At 43.8% G+C, this 19,318-nt stretch overlaps 1 protein-coding gene and 1 non-coding gene across 2 annotated transcripts in view; both read left to right on the top strand.

The window, feature by feature from the left end:
- ADARB2 (adenosine deaminase RNA specific B2 (inactive)) overlaps nt 1–19,318 on the top strand; it is a 430,916-nt gene that overhangs the window by 249,744 nt on the left and 161,854 nt on the right. The gene's annotated exons all lie outside the window — the stretch shown is intronic.
- On the top strand, nt 4,783–4,845 carry LOC112296472 (U7 small nuclear RNA). Its single transcript, XR_002973915.1, has one exon. It is a non-coding gene; the product is annotated as a U7 small nuclear RNA (small nuclear RNA).

Genomic DNA, 19,318 nt, shown 5'->3' with positions numbered 1-19,318 from the left:
GTAAAACATTTCCAAATTACTTTTAAATGGGAATTTCTGGTACTGGTCTCTATTAACATCACCAGCTTATATCATCTTAAATCTTCTCTCGTTATCAGTTTACCTTCAATCTAATAGCACAATCCAAAGTACACACTGTTTGCTTAACATCTTCTTGATAATATTAATGGTCCCTTTCTTGATTACAGAAAAAAATCAGTACCTAAATATTAAATAGCCATGTTCTTCTTTAGTATCTGTCCAATATGTACCAACTCATCAAGGGATTAAATAATTGCACATTTAATTAAGATCAGAGCTAACAGTATAATAGTCATGTGACAATGCGAGGTCAACTGAGGTTCATATGAGTGAAATTTTATTCATTTTCCAAATTTATTTAAGACCTGTATTCATAGAATTATTAAAATTCTCAAGGAATCATTTAAATTTTCCAGACATTCTACACAGATAAGTAGAACTACCCACTACCATGGGTAGTTATTAGAATTAAATTATCTCTGTGCTGTATTTCAAACCTTCTGTGTCCTTCTGGAAATTTCCCCATCAGTGTGAAGGAGCAGCTGTACTGATGCTAAGTCGTGGTCAGTAGCACACGGTTCTGAGAGACAAGACTTTGGAGAGGGCTGGCTAAGGACCCTTCCAGTTATCATCCGTGCGAACTTGATCAAGTGACTTAACTGTGCTGCCTCAGTTTTCACATCTGTACAACAGGCATAATAATTTTCTCCACAGGGTAGTAATAAGAATTAATGAGACCTGCGTGCAGTAGGTCTCATTAATCCAATTCCCTGATAGTATAACTTATTGGCCTTCCCTCTTCTGCCCCTCAAAGCATTTTAAAATCCAGCACAAACTATATAGTCTCTAATTGGTCTATTTAAGTAATAAGAACGTAACATTTTAAAGACCTGCACTACCCTCCATGAAAAACATACTGGGGGACACATGAGATATGTCAGTCTTAACTCAAATTCATCACTCAAAGAATATCATGATCAGCTTCCATCCAAGACAGAAGCATAGGTAGACATACTTCGCTTCCTCGCACAGCCAAAAGAAGGATAACAACCAATTTAAAAACAAAAAAACAACAAAAACTGCCAGAAATTGAACTGTATGGAAGTCCAATGAATAAGGAGTTAAGGAAGAAACATTCATCCAGATTGGTAGGAGAGGTAGAGATGAGCAGCGAGGGTGGAGAGGATGCACGGCAGGGCAGCAGCTGGCAGACCAGGCAGGCGAGGTTGTGGCTAGTGGATTAGGTGGTCCCATATTCACGCATGGATAAGCCAGGAGGAGCTAGGGAGTGACAGACCCCAAAACCCAGGGTTCCAGCACAGGAAAATAAAACCTCAAAAACCTCTGGTTGTAAAAATCTGTAGGGGTTATGGCAGTGGGAGAAACTCCCAGTCTCACAGAGGGTCTATTGGAGGGGCCCACAGTATCCTATAATGTATACAAGCCTACCCACCCAGGGATCAGAACCTGAAAGGGCACAATCTGAGTGTGGGAAGTAAGGGAAGTGACAGAAAGCAAGGTGAGAGCCAAGCTAGTGGCATTGTTCCTTCTTGGACCCCTCCCCCACATCTAGTGCCACAACACAACAAAGTGGGCTGCCCCACCCTCATGAATACCTAACGCTCTGCCCCTCTCAACATAACAGGTGCGCCAAGACAAAAAAATATGGCCCAAATGAAAGAACAGATCAAAACTCCAGAAAAAGAATTAAGCAACAAGGAGCTAGCCAACCTAAGAGATGCAGAGTTCAACACACTGGTAATCAAGATGCTCACAGAAATGATTGAGTAAAGTCACAAAATAAAGTAAGAAGTGAATGCTATGCAAAGCAAAATAAAGAAAAATAGAGAGGGAATCAATAGTGAAGGGAAGGAAACCAGGACTCAAATCAAAGATTTGAAGCAGAAGGAAAAAGTAAACTCAACCAGAACAAAATGAAGAAACAAGAATTCAAAAAAAATGAGGAGAGGCTTAGGAACCTCCAGGACAACTTTAAATGTTCCAACATCTGAATCACAGGGGTGCCAGAAGGAGAAGAGGAAGACCAAGAAATTAAAAAATTATTTGAAAAAATAATGAAGGAGCACTTCCCCAATCTGGCAAATGAAATAGACATGCAAGTCCATGAAGCTCAGAGTGTCCCAAAGAAGTTGGAACCAAGGAGAAACCAAGACACATCACAATTACATTACCCAAGATTAAAGACAAGGAGAGAATCTTAAAAGCAGCAAGAGAAAAGGAGACAGTTACCTACAAAGGAGTTCCCATAAGACTAAGCTGATTTCTCAAAAGAAACCTTGCAGGCAAGGAGGGGCTGTAAAGGTGTATTCAAAGTTATGAAAGGCAAGGACCTACCGCCTAGATTACTCTATCCAGCAAAGCTCTCATTTAGAATTGAAGGGCAGATAAAGTGCTTCCCAGATAAGTTCAAGTTAAAGGAGTTCATCATCACCAAGCCCTTATTATATGAAATGTTAAAGGGACTTATCTAAAAAAAAGATGATCAAAACTATGAACAGTAAAATGACAACAAACTCACAACTATTAACAATTGAACCTAAAAAAAGCCAAAAACAAAAACAAACTAAGCAAAAAACTAGAACAGGATCAGAATCACAGAAATAGAGATCATATGGAGGGTTACCAGGGGGAGGGGGAGGGGAGAGAATGGGGAGAGAAGGTGCAGGGAATAAGAAGCTTAACTGATAGGCACAAAATACATAAGGGGAGGTTAAGAACAGTATAGGAAATGGAGAAGCCAAGAACGTATATGAACGACCCATGGACATGAACTAAGGAGTGGAACACTGAAGGCAATGGGGATACTGAGTAGAGGGTGAGAAAGCAGAAAAAAAGAATGGAACAACTGTAATAGTATAATCAATAAAATATACTTTAAAGAAAGAATGTCTTGATCATGGATACCTTGTTTCTGCCTTTTCTTGACATTCACCTGTTCTTTGCATAACTTCTTCATTATTCTGTTTGATTTCCTCTTTGATTGTAATAACTGCCATTTTCAAAGCTTACATCAAAGTTGAAATGCCAGCTTGAATCCAGCCCAGATGGTAAATAAAAGAGTACATTTTTAAACTTGGCTGAGTTAGAAAACACAGGGTTGTTTTCTTGGTTTACTTGTTTCTTTGCCTTTTTTAAGCATGTATATCAGTCAGTTTATCTCTACCTAGGACTGCCTTTAAAAAATTAATTGTTCACTCAGCCATTTCTTCACTCATTCATTCAAGAAGGTTTATGAAGACCCCATTGCTGTGTGACGTTCTAGTGCACAACAGGAGCAGAAAGACCCATTCTTGACCTTGGGGGTCTGCATGGTCAGCCCCAAGGTGACAGATTCAGTCAGGACAATAATCAGGAACAAGGTGAGACAAAGAAGAAAAGGGAACCTTTGGGACCCTTTCACTTATTTTTTAATAAATTTTCTTAAACCTCTACCGGGAGCCAGACAGCAAGGTTAGGCTGCCAGACAAAGAAAATGAATAGCATACTTGACCTTCATTAGAGAGACTTGGAACTCCATGGCTTAAGACTTTTCATTTAGAAAAGTAAGTGAATGGAAAGATCAAGTAAATAGCTAAGACTTCATAAAAAAAGAAGAAAACCCAGTATTTTGTAAAACTTTAGAGAATTGGGGCCATAGGTTTCCTTCTTACCTCCAGCTACTTTTTCTCTAACTGGCTGGAGTGACTGACCTTTCCAGTTAGTTAACACTTGGCAATGACAAAGACATTGCTAAGTTAAACAAAATAAGTTTAAATATTCTCAAGCAATTTCTGAATATGTCATAATTTAAATAAGCCAACCTAACCGTTATGTTTCTATCATCCAAAGAAATTATTTGTTCATTCATTTAATAGCTATACATTTCCCATGAGGTATAAGACATTATGCTGGGGACATGCAGTGACTAAAGTAACACAGTCATGAAATTAACAGGATTGGGAGAAGGAAACTTCAATAAACCAGCCATATAAATAAATAGTGTTATGAATTGTGATAAGTGCTGTAAAGGCCAAAGGTAGGAGTTATGAGAGTGTAAGTACAGTACCTGACCAAATCTGAAGTATCTCAGGGGGTGAATAAATATTTCTCTGGGGGAGGGACTTTTAATTGCAAGTTTATTTCTTTTCACAATTACGGGACTTTGGTGGTTATAGGACCATAGGCTTAATGAGTCCACCTTGGCTGTATTTTTGTAGTTTGTAGTTTTCTAGAAACCATGTTTTCTAAGCCATTGGGTTTATGAACATAAAATTATTTGTAGTATCCCCTTGTTATCCTTTTCACGACTACAGAACCTGTAGTGATGTCCCCAGTTCCATTCCTGAGATTGGTTCTTGGCATTTCTCTCTTTCTGAGTCTTGTAAGGTATTTATCAGTTTTATAGATTTTTTTAATGAATTAGTTTTGTTTCATTGATTGTCTCTGTTTTCACATTTTGACTTTTTATCTTTATTGTTTTATTTCTTCTGCTCACTTTGAGTTTTTTTCTTTTTACAGTTTATTAAAATAGGAACTTATTTATCTGAGGCTTGTCCTCATTTCCGATGTAAGCTTTTAGGGCTATAAAATTCCTCTTAGCACAGCTTTAGCTGCATCCTACATACTTTTGTGGTTTTCTATTTTCATTTTTATACAGTTCAATATACTTTTGTTTCCTTTGAGACTTCTGCTTTGAGATATGAGTTATTTAGAAGTGTGTTATTTAATTTCCAAGTGTCTGGAAACTCTCTTGTTGCCTTTCAATGATTTCAATTCTTTAAAATCTGTCCAGGAGGTTTTATGGCCTATGGTCATAAAATTCATTTTTATGTTATATAGTCTATTTTAGTGTCTGTTCCATGGGCACTTGAAAAATATGCATGTTCTCCATTGATGGGTGAATGTTCTGTAATATCATCAGTTCCTGTTGGTTGATAGGATGGTTCAGGTGTTCTAAGGTGTCGCTGACCTTCAGTCTCGTAGCTCTGTTACCTACTGAGAGTGGGAAGTTGACATCCCCAGCTCTAACTCTGGATTTGTCTCTTGCCCATTTCAAGTCTATCAGTTTTGGCTTTATATATTTTCATGATTTTTGTTTAGTGCATACACATTTATGATGGTTATGTTCTCCCAGTAGATTCATCCTGTTATTACCACGTAATTTCTATCTTTGTCTCTGATAATTTTCTGTGCTATACAGTTTACTTTACCTGATTTTAATATAGCAACTCCTGGGGTTTTTTTAATTAATAGTCAGTGAATAGCTTCCTGTATCCTTTTACTTTCAACCTATCTCTGTCATTGTAACTGAAGTGAGTGACATATAATAAATAGCATGTTGCTGAATCGTGGTTTTATTTTATTTTTACTCACCCTGCCAATCTCTATCTTTTAATTGGTGTTTTAGACTGTTTACATTTAAGATAATTATTGATACATTGAGGACTAAGTCTGCCATTTCATTATATTTCATTATAATTGTTCTGAGCTACACGTCTGTAGAGACAGGAACACAGCTGGATAAGCAAATAGCTATTGTTTGGTGTGATGAAATGAGACTATAAGCAAATCATTATCACCAACACCAGCAAAACCAGACTCTTCTGACGAGACACAGACACAGCCGGTATGGTGGGACGGAGCTCTGACTCCCTTGGCAAACATGCCTGCTCACAAATCATGAGCTCTCCAATAAGAGAGAACTTTCTTCCTAAAGGAAAATTTGAATCAGGATACAGAACCCCCTTTGTGTTCGAACAAGTGACCCAAACAGGGAATCAACAGGCTTAGATTCATGTGACCTGGGTTTTCTCTCTGTCAGCTGGGTGACACTCAACAAATGATTCTTAGGATTTCCGGTACCTTCCTCATGGGTTGCTGGGAGGATTCATCCAGTTAATAGTGAATCTTGCTGTTACACGTGTACACAGCCCAGAACAAATGTGTGGCCAGAGAAGGTACATTCAGAGCTCCTGGAGCCGGGGAGAGAGAAGGGCTGATTCCAGTGGCCTGAGGAGGACAGGTGGGAGCCACCACTAAAGGCCTCTTGGGCAGGGCTTGAGGATGGAGTTGCTGGAGGACAGACCAGTGCTCCGGCTCTTTCTTTGACACCTTAGGTTGCTGGCCACTTCTATTTTTGTATTTTGTCCAACACAAAAATGCGTATTTAAGATTTTGACAAGAGAATAAGGGTACAAAAGGGACAAATGGTCAAAGTATAGGCAGATAAGAGATTACCAGAGACAACCTGCCCACACACCCAAGCGTGCTGCTTCTTCTGGCCAGACCTTGGTTCCCTGCTCTGGCGCATGGTTGGGGGAGGGGGGCGGGGAGAGGAACTCCCCCAGCCTCAGAACCTCTGCTTCATGAGCTTCCCATGCCTCCTGTGGTAACTATAACAAACTCTGCTCCCTCTCCTCGGGTGTGGGCTCCGAATTGGGCTTCTTTCCCTCCACGCTACAATGGGCTTTAGGGGACACAGTGGGGGAAGCAAGACAAAATCGGAGGATTCACAGGATTTGGGGGACAGAAAAAGACTTTCCTCCCATCTTTATTCCAACCTTTAAAGATAAATATGTACGCTCACTGATTTTGTTAGTTCTCCAAATCATTGTGTGGGAGAGGTCTTTCGTTTCACACCAGCAATGGCAAAGTAAAATAAAATGAAAAAGGAAAAGGACATGATTTTTAAAAGTTAATGCCCAGAAGGATGGTAGATATCTCCTTGTTTGTTTTTCTACTATGAAATGCCGGATGCATTCAAAGATAATGAAACTGTGCATTTCAAAGAATCCTGCGGCCCTGCCCCAGTGGTGCCTGCACCCTGCAGGTTTGCTGTCCTGCAGGGTGATCTGCCTGCTGCCTTGTTTGGCCTTCTCCCCCTGACCCAGGAGCCCAAAATACAATCACTTTTTTAAAGCCACAGGCTCTTTTACATGACACTGTATGTGTTTTATTTTGTCATTTTAGATCAAATATAAAACATAAGCACAACCTTCTGACAAAGGCAGCCTACCTCCAAATGACCTCCCTAAAAGTAGAAGCAATGGACAGAAGGGCTCTAAGAACTTGTTTCAATGTTTCTGAGTAAAGCTGCTCCAGGGAATTCACCCCACCCACTCCACTGCACACCAGTCCTCCCCCTTCCTCCTTCTTTGCACATCTTTCCCTGGCAGTTGAGTTACAGTTAGAAGCCCACAGTTCTATTTTGGCAGGAGTTGGTGTTTGCTAGTCTTTTCCAGCATGTGTGCTACTGTGCCCAGGATGTCTTCAAAGAGATTACAATGTATCCAACTCAATGATGTAAGCTCAGGTTTCAAACTAACCCACTGACAAGTGGAGAAGTAAGAGGAAGGCATGAGTGAAGGGTCAACAAGTCGAGAGCAAGGTTGGCTTGCATTGGTAGAGACCTCAATAGACTTAGAGACCTCAATAGACTTAGCAAAGGAAAGCTGAACCTCCCAGAGACCCTGATCATTCCCTAGGAGACACAAAGGACAAGGAGCCCAGTATTTTCCACAACAGAGACCTGCCAAACGAGTAAAGAGAGAGGAAGATGCAAGGGAATCTTTGGAACTCTGAACAGCAGGCAGCTCATTAGGGATAACAGATCAGCACACTTCACATGTCACTCAGAAGATATAAATTTAAATTTATATAACATTGGTTGAATGTATCTATTGTGTTCCAAGATAAAGCATAGTCTCTGTGCTTTTTGAAGAATAAAACTTAACCAGGGAGAAAGAAATTTAAGCAAATAAATGTCACTTAGCGTAATATGTCCTGAGAAGCAGGTGGTGAACAAGGTACAGTGAAATGAGGGGGGGTAACCATGACCAGATTATACCATCATAGAACCAAATGAAGCACCATATTAAATCTCAATTCTCATGTCTACAAACCAAAACAAGTTAGGGAATAAAGCGATGTTTCCTTTGACCAGAAAGCCTTAAAATACCCAGGAGCGAGACAGAGATCCCCTTGCCTTTCAAGACCAGCCACCCGTTCTATTGTTTTTCCAGCCAGTAATAAGGGCTGGACTTAACCTGCATATGAATGCACACACAGAAGTGCACACACACTGGGACATGAAGAGGAATTGCATTCCCCTTGTCCAGTGATTAGCTTTTTTCATGCAGCTGCTAGATGCCTTTGTAGAGGTTAGGTTGAAATTTCAGCTTTAAAAATATCACAGTTGATGTTCCTAAGAACAGCTGGCGGCTTCCACCACTCACTCCCGGGTGGCCACAGTTCCAATTTGTGGCTAGCCTTGTCTTCAAACATCTCAGGGCAACCAAAATGCGACAGGATGACAGATCGTCCTCTCAATGGATACTGACAAACAAATTAGTGCAAAGATGCTTTTCGTAGCAGACCAGATGTGTTGAGTTCTATCATATGGAACCAGCAATGAGAAACTGTCCAAGCCCCATCTGTGCCTTTTATTCTCTCTCTCTCTCTCTCTCTCTCTCTCTCTCTCTCTCTCTCTCTCTCTCTCTCTTTCAATCCCCTGATGCACTGCTGTGAAGTAAAAAGCCCTGTGTTTGCATGTGTACTAAATGAACATGTTGAGAAGCTGGCCTTACTGCCAGGTCTGAAACTTTCCTAGGATATGATCCAGGAAAATTAGGCCAACCTTTGATAGAACTCTCCAGTGGCATAGCAAAGTCATTTGTACATATCCCAGCAACACAAGTCAGTAAACGAGGGTGTTTACTGCCTCTTGTGAGAGTTGGAACCATGGCTCCAACTCTCACACATCCCCATTTGGGATCACAGCATTTCTTTTTGACCTTAGAGAGGCAAATAGAGTGTCCACTAAATTAGGAGATAATTAGTAAGTTGGCCCTGGACTCTGCTTACTCCCAAAGTCACACAAAAAAATTTAATGTTCTTCTGTTTCTCAGTTGAGATCAATTAACAAAGCCTTTGAGGACCTACTGTATACTTAAAACCCCACTAGGTGCTTGGAAGATATGACATGAGTCAAGAACAGCCCCTTCCTCCTCTCAAGAAGCTCAAGGTCTCCTTGAGTACAGTGAACAGCCATGAGAGATGTCTACCATTCAAAGCATCACATGAAGCCAGCTGGAGGCTTGACCATAAAGGTTTCAAGAGAGAGGCAGACAGAGAGATTTCTGTAAGGCTCATGGAATTCCTCAGAGAGGGCGTGGTAATTGAACTAGGTTTTCAGGGATGAGTGGGATTCAGATCAGTGGAGAACAGGAGGGAAGGAATTTTAAGAGGGGAGGATCAAAGATGAGCATAGCATGCAGCCAGGAGCACAGATATGTGCACAAGAGACTTGAACGTTTAAGGGGTCCCTGGAGAAGATGACAGGGGGCATCGATGAAGAGGTGAGCTAGAGCCAGGTGATGAAATCGGGCCCCTACAGAGAGACCGTGGGGACTCTTAAGCAGAGAGAGGGCTCATCCTGGCTGGTGGCTCCAGAACAAATTGTGGGAGTCAGAGCGCCTCTCTGAGGCTCTGTAAGATGGGGGACATACGGAATCTGCCTACCTCACGACATTGATTAGCCACAGGGCTTATCTGCCATAGGTACCAAAAAGGTGGGTGTTATTGTTGCCATGCTCCAAATGGTCACTTTAGGAAGATATTGTTGTTTTTGATCAGCAGAATGAACTGGGGGGAGGAAGTGAACTGTAGTCAGAGTTTGCTGTCTGAGGCCCTTCCTACTGCAGAGACCACCTAAATGCGAGCGCCTTAGGAAACCTAGTGGTTCCTTCGAGTCCAAATAATCGGAGAGCCAGTGTTCTTTGACTTACATTAACAAATTAGAGGTCATTGTTATTGCAATTGTCAGAGTTCACTGGTCATCTTCCACCTGATAACCGGAGTAACATCAGCTTTTCAGAGGTACACAATCATATGTTTCAGTGGCTTGCAGTTGCTATGCTCCTGGGTGACTCACACATGACTAGGGGGCATGAGCTGGTGTTACCAGAAAGATGTTTGCGTCTTCACCAGTGTAATTAGCACAGCATGAGAGGGCCCAGTGCCCTGTCCAGATAACGACCTGAAGCTCAGGTACATGCCACCCCTTAGTAGCCTATCCCAGTTTGGGCCCAGTTCTGCATGTGCCGCCAGCCTGAAGCTCCTGCCCCTGAAGTCTTATCTGCTTGTCTGGCCTGAAAGAGTTGACAGTGACTTCCCCTAACTCATGAGTGCTCACTCAGATCTAGCACAGCAGTCTCCGTGAATACATCTGCGGTAGAGCACCTTACGGAAAAGCATAATGCTATGAAATAGCCCACCTGACCTGATTGATTCCATATATCTCTCATCATTCTTTTATATACATTGATGTCCATGTTTCATGCCTCTTGCTGACCTTGGATGGCAAGTCCATGGAGGTCAAAAACCGAGGCTTTGTTTTCATGAACGGGTCCAGGGCTTTGATGGAAGACGTTGACCCATAACTGAGCTTATTGAATGGTGGGTTCCTTACCAGAAAACAGCTTTTAGATTCAGGCGCTTCAGGCCTACAACTTCACTATGCGAGCATGAAGCCTCAAGCCACTTTTCCCACCATGTTCTTTTCAAATAACCTGAAAGGAAAGGAGCGCAGTCAGTGAATGCCTGCCTCACGCCCTCCTGGGTAGACCAGCAGTAGCAGATCAAGGGCAAAGCTTGCTGATGCAAAATGTGCCTCACTTCTCCCTTTTTAACCCAGGAACTCTCCCTGAGCCTTGCTGCTCCCCCAAGAAGGGCATTCTAGCTAGACTTAGGGTTAGAAAATGACCCCCCTGTCCTCCAATCATGTTCCCATCAACATGCTCCTGTCCTGGTGACAGTGGGGTGGGTCTAACAGGGGAAAGGACAAAGAAAATAGCCCACACTAAATAAGAGCCATGGGCACTTCAACCCTTACATTCCCTGCCATCATGCTGTCCTGTCTGAGTATCATGCATCTTCACTCTTAACATGTTTCATGCAGAGGATATGAGTTCACATGCAGAGAGTTTTGCCAATTTTTTCCACTGCGACATCCCCAGGGCTTAGAATAGTGTCTGACCCTTAGTCGATGTCAATAAATATGTATTCAGTGCATGAATAAAATCTGTAATAAAAAGTTCCTAGAGAAGACAAAGTTCCATGACCACCCCTAAGCTCCCATGGCTTTGAGAAATTGGCCAAATGTTACCCAGAAATATTCAGTGGTTTTTGTGACATCACATGGTGGCAACCCTGATACTAGAGCCTGGCCATTTGGGATACATCAAGCCCTGGCCATCCACCTCACCTGGAAAGCAACGTCCCTTACAAACCTGAACAGGGACAAAGACTGAAGAACACATGGACAGACAGGTAGACAGTTTTTTACTATGAGACTATCTTAGCCTGTTTAAACTGCTATAAGAAAATACCATGAACTGAGCAGGGGAGGCTTAAACAACAGGAATTACCGCATAATTCTAGATGCCGGAAGTTCAAGATCACAGTGTCAGCAGATTTGGTGTCAGATGAGATCCCTCTTCCTGGTTTATAGATGGTGTTTTCTCACTGTGTCCCCACATGAGGGAGGCGGGAGGGGCTCTCTGGGGTCTCTTTTATAAGGACACTAATCCCATCGTGGGGGCTCCACCCTCATGACCTCATTACCTGCCAAAGGCCCCACATCCTAACACAAATACATATGAATTTGGGGGATGGGCAGGGGGCACAAACTTGAAGTCCATAACAAAAGCTTTAACTCACCCTCCAATGTGGAAGGTTCCTTTTGTCTGGATTAAATCAAGGCAAGTCCAAGGAAGTGTGTAAACTCCTTCCCCACCCAGTATCCTGCCTGTGCGGCTGACCTGGGCCGCCATCCTGACTTCTATCAGCAATGTGCTCGGAGGAGGAGAGTGAGCTTTGAGTGCCTTCTAGAGGCCTGGCTTGAGCAGCGCTGCGGATGGGGCACAGTGGAGGCCACCATGGTGCTGTGAGAGGAAAGAGGAAGACAGTGATTCAGAGTTGACAAGACATTTTCATCCCCATCTCTACACAGACTCACTCAGAATAGAGGCATAGTGCAAAGTCCTGGGAAACATAAGTCACTGAGGTTGACAGGGGGAGGAAACGTGAACGCTGACTCTTTGAGGCCTGTGTTCTGATTTGTGTTTGGCCCTCGGCAGCTGTTAATTGCTATGGTCCTGCAAAATTACATTATCCCGCCCATGTCTTTCTCTTTCCAGAGCCCCGTCCTGAGAGCAGAGTGTCCCCCACAGCAGACTGCCCCTCACAGCAGAGAGCACTGTGTCTCTCTCGCCCTCTGTGTTTCAGTCAGGCTATTTCATTTCCTTGTCTTTTATGTTAATACCTCTTTCTGGAAGATGAGGACCTGCCAGCATCCATCAGGGATTTTATTCTTCATCATGAAAAACCACAGCCCAGAAGCCAGATTCTATTCGGTAGATAGAGTCAGGAGATCAGCCTTAACTCCAAATCTTATAAACCTCTTATAATGAAATCCCCTCTGATGTAAATGCTCTGTCTCAATAATTAGGTAAATACTCCGACCTCTGGTTACCAGCCTAGTGACTAATCTAATTATATTATCGTCTATGGCTGCACTGGCCTGACAATTCCTCATCAGACATTTGTCTCTGCCACTTTTTGTCAGTCTTACACATAGCTGTCGATGTAAAAGTACTTATAAAAGTAACTGCACACACATGAACACCTCAAGACAGGAGCTCATTAAACAAAGAAACAGCATGAGCTGTGTGAGGTACCAGATTAGAACTTTAAGTGATGCTTCCTGCTAGCAAGGAAGGTACAGGGCTTTTAAATATTATTATTCTCATTAAATCACGCCCCCAATGCTCCTGCCTAATTGCTAAATGTTTTCTCTCATGCTTTAATTCCATGCCACATATTATTAAAAATTGACTTTACAATATTTATTTTACTTATCTTCTCAAGCCAGACTGGGCTTAGCCCATAGATTTTGTAAATTATTAACTTTTAAAGGCAATTTGTGGTATATTTTACACTTGCATGGTGTCCAGAGAGACACTGATTTCCAGTCCAAAACTCAAGGACCCTGAATCACTTTGATTCATCTTTAAAGAATCTTAAAGCACAAACTCAGAGATGTCAGAGCTAATGAATGCCTCTGACGTAATGTAAAAAGCTAACACGCACTTAGTTAGCATTTAGATCTGTGCGATAAAAGAGGAAAACTGCCGTTTTCTATAGGTTATCCGGGCAATAACCTTGGGCAGTATAATTCACTTGTTTATGTAACAAGAACTGCTTAGGGACATAACAAGGAGATAATAAAACCATGGTGCCGACAGCATCTCCATATCAACCTTAATTTACTGCGGTGGCTGTCCCCCAACCTTCTGGTTACAGTGTCTGTGGAAGCCGTGCCCTCCAGAAAGCGACTCTTGGTTTTCCTAGAACGCAGCCCACTTGGAGAGAGCCAAGATAAACCGCTCTTAGATAGATTCCCACTTGATTTTTTTAGGCTTATTTTTAATGAGGTTCTGCTCTCCACATGCTAGATTCTAAATTAAGAATCGGTATACATTAGATGGAGAGTTGATTTTTAGACACTGAAAAGCTGAAAGGCTCCACAGCCAAATGATGTATCACCTGAAATGTTTGTGTACCTGTAAACCCTGCTTCTGTCTTACTTTTCTTAAAACCAACTTGACTTTATACTCATTTCCTGAACTCTGTTATTTGCCCAAGATCCAGGGTTCAAGGGGAACTTCTTCCTCCCCTAGACTATGCAGCTGCACTTAGAAAAGGAGCAGAGGACAGCCCAACCGGTTCACAGCATAAAGTACATGCCACAGAAGAGGGAAACTTCCAAAGAAAATTCACAAAAAATGAGGTTTGGGGTTTTTCTCCGACACTACCCGAATTATACTAAAAAGTGAAAAACTGAAACCATGCGTGGTCTGACAGTGCCAGCATCCTGTTGTGTTCCAGTGTCTTCAGAAACTCGATACATTTATATGTATTTAGAAGAATTCATATATTCACAGAAATTTCAGTGTTTTGTGCTTAAAAATCACTATTTTATCAGTTGTTCCACCTAAAACTAGCTGGGCACGTGTAGGACGTGTGAGGACTGGGGTACCATCTCATACTAGCTTCTCTTCCCAAACTCAGGACTTACACTCGGCAACGCTCCACGTCGCCCTGGGACCTGCTCAGGGCCAGACCGTCTGTCCCTTGCATTCACTCTGACATCCCTCTCCTGCCTGTGGCTCCTCAGGGTAGCAGGGAAGTTTCTGATGCTTCCAGACTATTCAGCACCAGGGTATCGACGAGGCTGCCCACGGCTTTACCTGCTGATAAGCAGCATGCCTTGAGGATCCCCTACAGCCCATGGCCCCAGGGTCCAGTGCCCTCCTGGAGCCTGAGACAAGGAGCAGGCTCATCTCCAAGGGGCAGGGTTCAGGCTTAGGGCTTGGGGACCAGCATGGAGGAAAGGGAACTCCAAAGTGTCTCCAAAGACACACCACACCCTAGACATGGATTGTGTTATTTGATGCTTATGACAATTTATGAGGAAGCTGCTCTTTTTATAGAAAGGGGAGAAAACTGAAATTTACACAGTGAGCCAGACATCCCAGCCCTGAGCAGTGAAGCTGACAGCCGTGCCTATATTTCAGTGGAGACCCCAGCCCCCGCCCAGAGTGCAGAGTCCAGTGCCCTCGGTAACCTCTGATTTGCCCAATTCCACAGCCCATTTCTCTTCTAATCCTTCTGTTGCTCCTGAGCTGCTTACCTGAAACACTGTCTGACCTATTCTCTCAGACAGAGGGGTCCTTGGGGGGTTTGTACATGGGCTCAAAAGAATATTTTCTGTTTGGGGGCTTTTTTGAATGTAGAGATATAATAGCCTTAGAGAAGAATGCAGAGCTCTTTTAAAACAAAAGCAAAGTCCCCAACACATAAAGCTAAAGCTCAAATTTAATTTAGATTTGCACATACAGACTTTAAAGTTCATTTGTTCAGCAAGCACTCTTGCGAGCAGACATTCCTGGCCTCCCTTCCCCATAAACACTTCAAGTGATGCAGGAAACAGACTAGGGAGATCTGGCTCTTTGGGGTGCTCTGAAGGCCCAAGAGCTGCCCCAGCACTGAGCTCCCTCTCAGCAGCCCCTGCCAGCTCCAAGCTCGCAAGCCCCTGAGCTGGTTCGGGCCTGTCTGGACTCCCGCGGCCCAGAGAAGGGCCCTCCACACGGTACAGACATCCCAATGGCTCCTTCGCCGAGAAATGTCTGCCCTGCAGTCCTTGACAAGTTCTCAGAAAACCAGTGCTCTCCTCAGATTCCAGCAAGGAAGGAATCAGTCATCGGCCCTACTGGAGTCTGAGGCAGAGGTGTCATTTCCATACCATTAAGTCAGTTCCATGGAAAAGTTGTTTTAAACAAGTTTTGGAATCTTTGTGTACAGAAACACGAACTGCATATACTGAAATTTGGAAGGAGACAGCTTTTAAATTTCAATGGAGAATGGAAAAAAAGGAGAGAGGATGAGTTTTGCTGCAGAACTATGTATTTTTTTAAATCAAGCACTTAGGTGGCACTTACTGGATCCTGCCCCTTTCTCAGCCCTTGGTAAGCAGCACCTCACTGAACACAGCAGCTTGTGGGTAGGACTGTACATGCGCCTCACAGATGAGGGACACAGTATAGCCAGGTGGCATTAGCCGGCTATCCCATACCCTAACCCAGGACCAGACCCAACATCCTTACAGCTTTGCAAATCGCCCTGGCTTTAGGGACACTGACAGTGACCAGACGAGGAAAAGCATCAAATTCCTGGCTTTCATTAGAAAAACTCTTGGGTCCTGGTAAGAGTTGGAATTCTGGAAAACTTTGTATCAGGAAGGACCGATTTTTCCTAATCCCCTCCCATCCAACAGCCTGGAGGCCCAGGAAGATGGAGCTGGTTGCATCAGGCTGTGGTCGTGGCAACTGGGGAGGGAGGCCAGTTGGCTCTGGAGCCCAGGTGGCTTGAAGAAGCATGTGCTCTGTTCCTGCCTTCAGCCTCCCAGACATACCTGTGCTCATCACCTGGGCAGCCTGGTGGGAGGTGGTGAGGACCAGCAGCCTCCAGCATCAGAAATGTCCTGACCCAGGTGCCAGGAGGGAAGGAAGCCTTGGGACCCCTGCAGCCCTTGGCAGAGGTCCACACCCCCACAGAGGGGCATGGAGGGCACACCCTTCTTGTCTGCACCAAAGCCTGTGCTGGCTGCACTATGAGGATCCCAGAACAGGGACAGGAGTTTATAAGCCCCTAGTCCCTCCCTAACTGAAATTGTTTTCTATGGGCAGCCCAGCCTCACAGGGGAAAAGGTCACTTGGTGACAGATGGGACAGCCATAGGTACCAGGGGCTAATCCATAGCCCTCCCAGCTAGACTCAGCATCCTGGAAAATAGCCATGAATCTCCTTCTGGAGGTGCCAGGACAGTAGATCCCAGCTCCCCTTCCAGTGGCACCTGCAGGAGAAAGAGAAGACAGGTGCTGCACGTTCCTGCAGGTCATCGCCTGTCTTCCTGGGAGACAGTGAGAGGGGAGACAGTTCAGCCAGTGGTGCTCTACCACCCGCCAGCAAGCCCCTGTGTGACTGCTCCCCCACCCCCACACAGGACCAATGGGCTATTTAGTGAACTATTTAGAGGACCCTGTGCTTGTGTAAAATTAACACAATTTAAGGCCAGTTCACAAAGATCGGTGGCTTCATGGATGCTGCACAGAAGATGGGGGCCTCGCTACAAGTCTAGGTCACCCTGGGGCCCCCCAGGTGATCTGAGGAGGGTCTCCTGTGCAGAGTAAGTGCCCACTCACACATTTTGCACGGCTTCCCCACCAACCTGCTTCTCCCTCCTCTGTCCATTGTTTAAATGAGAAAGCCAATAGCTCCTCACTCAGTCCTAGGAACCAGGGCCCAGGGCTGTAGGGCTGGACGGGACTGATGAAGCTACAGAAAACAGCGAATAGTGAGGTCTCATCCCCTCAGTGGCCCTACACTGATCACAGTGCTGGCCCCCACACCAGGCACAATGGGCACCAGCTCCCTGTCCAGCCTGAAGTCGTCTTCATTTCAGAAAAATCAATAAAATGGAACACAGCGCTTCACCCATCATCTCGTAGACTCACCAAGTACTTCTCAACACCCTGCTTTGTCCTACATAAACACGATTATCTGAGAGTTTCTCCACAGTTTGAAAAGCCATTACTCCATGGGGTCAACTCAAGACCACGTGTATTTCTGGGAGCCCCCAGCATCAATGTAGGGAAGTTGCAGAGATTTAGAAGAAACTGAGTCCTGCAGAAAGATGCCATCTGACCATTTAATCACCCTCAGCACACCTGCCAACAGGTCACCCACCGTCCATTCCCTGCATCCCTGGTAGTTTGTGCTGGAAGTTGTAGGACTGAATTGGAAGCAAGTGTGACAGTGGTATCCTGAGAGTATCCTGAAAGTGTGCCTGTCAGCTCCGTGTTCAAGTAGCACAGCAGGTCAGGTACATGGAAGGTAGCGATATACATGGGCCAATCAGCCCTTGGTGAGAGCAACCAGGGTGCAAAATGCAGAGGCACCAGGGTCTGGATGAAATGCTCACAGCTCATAAAAATAAACTCTAGCAAGGCAGGCAATTTGGAAAAGAACTATTTGTAATCAAAGTCTATAAGTAAGGGGCTTAATAAACTGTTCATTATGGCACATGGCTTCTCAGAGGCTCTAATGTGCGTTTCGAACATGTGGGTGTGATGGTACATTGCCCTGGAATACTTAGGGTGACAGTCTCATTAGTGGAGACCTCTGTGGAGGCTGGGAGTCAGCAAACTGATAATCCCTCCACCCCTCTGCTTTCTTATTAATAAAAAGGAAGATAATAATAGCATCTAACTCATGTTTTTTTATAGTTTTTATGGTATGTTTTCCACTACCATTTGTCCCCTTTATACCCTCTTTCACCTCCTCCCACCCTCTATCCCCTGCAATCACCACACTGTTGTCCATGTCCATGAGTGCTTTTTCTTTTTGGCTCGATCCTGCCACCCAAAGCCCCTTCCCCAGAGCTGTAAGACTGCTTTCTATCTTTGAGTCTGTCTCTATTTTGCTTGTTAGTTCAATTTGTTCCTTATATTCCATATATGAGTGATGTCATCTGGTGTTTGTCTTTCTCTGACTCACTTACTTCACTTATCATAATGTTTTCCCCATCCATGTTGTTGCAAAGGGTGAAACTTTCTTCTTTTTTACAGCCTAGTAGTATTCCATTGTGTAAATGCCCCATAGTTGTCTTACCCGCTTGTCTACTGATGGGTACTTAGGCTGCTTCCAAATCTTGGCGATTGTAAATAATGCTGCAATGAACATAGGGGTGCTTATATTCTTTCAAATTCATATTTCAGGTTTCTTTGGCTACATCCTCAGAAGTGGAATTGCTGGGTCAAACGCAGATTCATTTTTATTTTTTTGAGGAAATTCCATCCTGTTTTGCACAGTGCTGCAACAGTCCACATTTCCATTAACACTGCAGAAAGTTTCCCATTTCTCCACATCCTCTCCAGCACTTATTGTTTGTTGAGTCATTGATATAGCCATTCAGACAGGTATGAGGTGATATCTCATCATTGTTTAATTTGCATTTCTCTGTTGATTTGTTGAGCATCTTTTCATATATCTATTGGCCATCTGTGAGTCCTCTTTGGAGAACTGTCTATTCAGGTCCTTTGCCCATTTTTTAATTTGGTTCTTTATTTTATTTTTTGCTGTTGAGTTATAAAGTTGTCGGGAGTATTAGTTGAGGTAATACATGAAAAATGAATGCTTGCACATCCTTTTCTTGAGACATAGTCAATATGCAATAAATATTGGTGATGATGAGCACTGTGCCTATCACAGACATAGAGCACCGTGAGCAAGGTGCTCTCCCATCACCTGCTGACTATACCCACATCACCTCAAGGCCTCTGAGCAGGTGTGAGGGGCAGCCTTCTCCAAGAGATGCAGAAGATGTGGATGGAGCTCAGTGTCCTCTGCTGGGCTCTACCACCAGATATTTCATGTATGAAGCTTCTGCTTGAGATTTGACTTAATTTGGGCAAAAAGGGAGGTAGGTTCTGCTGCTTAAATAAGGCTTGCATTCTTAAACGATTTAAATGACAAGGAACCATAAGCAATACATGCTTGGGGGGATTAATCCACTTATTCCTTGGGGATGAGGACAATGGTTCTAAATATATTTTGTTCCCCCTCACCTCTCACAGCTGTTCACCACATTGCCTTTGGGGGCCTGCTCAGCATCCCTT

Source organism: Desmodus rotundus, chromosome 4 (assembly GCF_022682495.2).
Source record: "Desmodus rotundus isolate HL8 chromosome 4, HLdesRot8A.1, whole genome shotgun sequence".
In the NCBI taxonomy this organism is placed as follows: Eukaryota; Metazoa; Chordata; class Mammalia; order Chiroptera; family Phyllostomidae; genus Desmodus; species Desmodus rotundus.
This window is presented reverse-complemented; position numbering and strand designations above follow the sequence as displayed.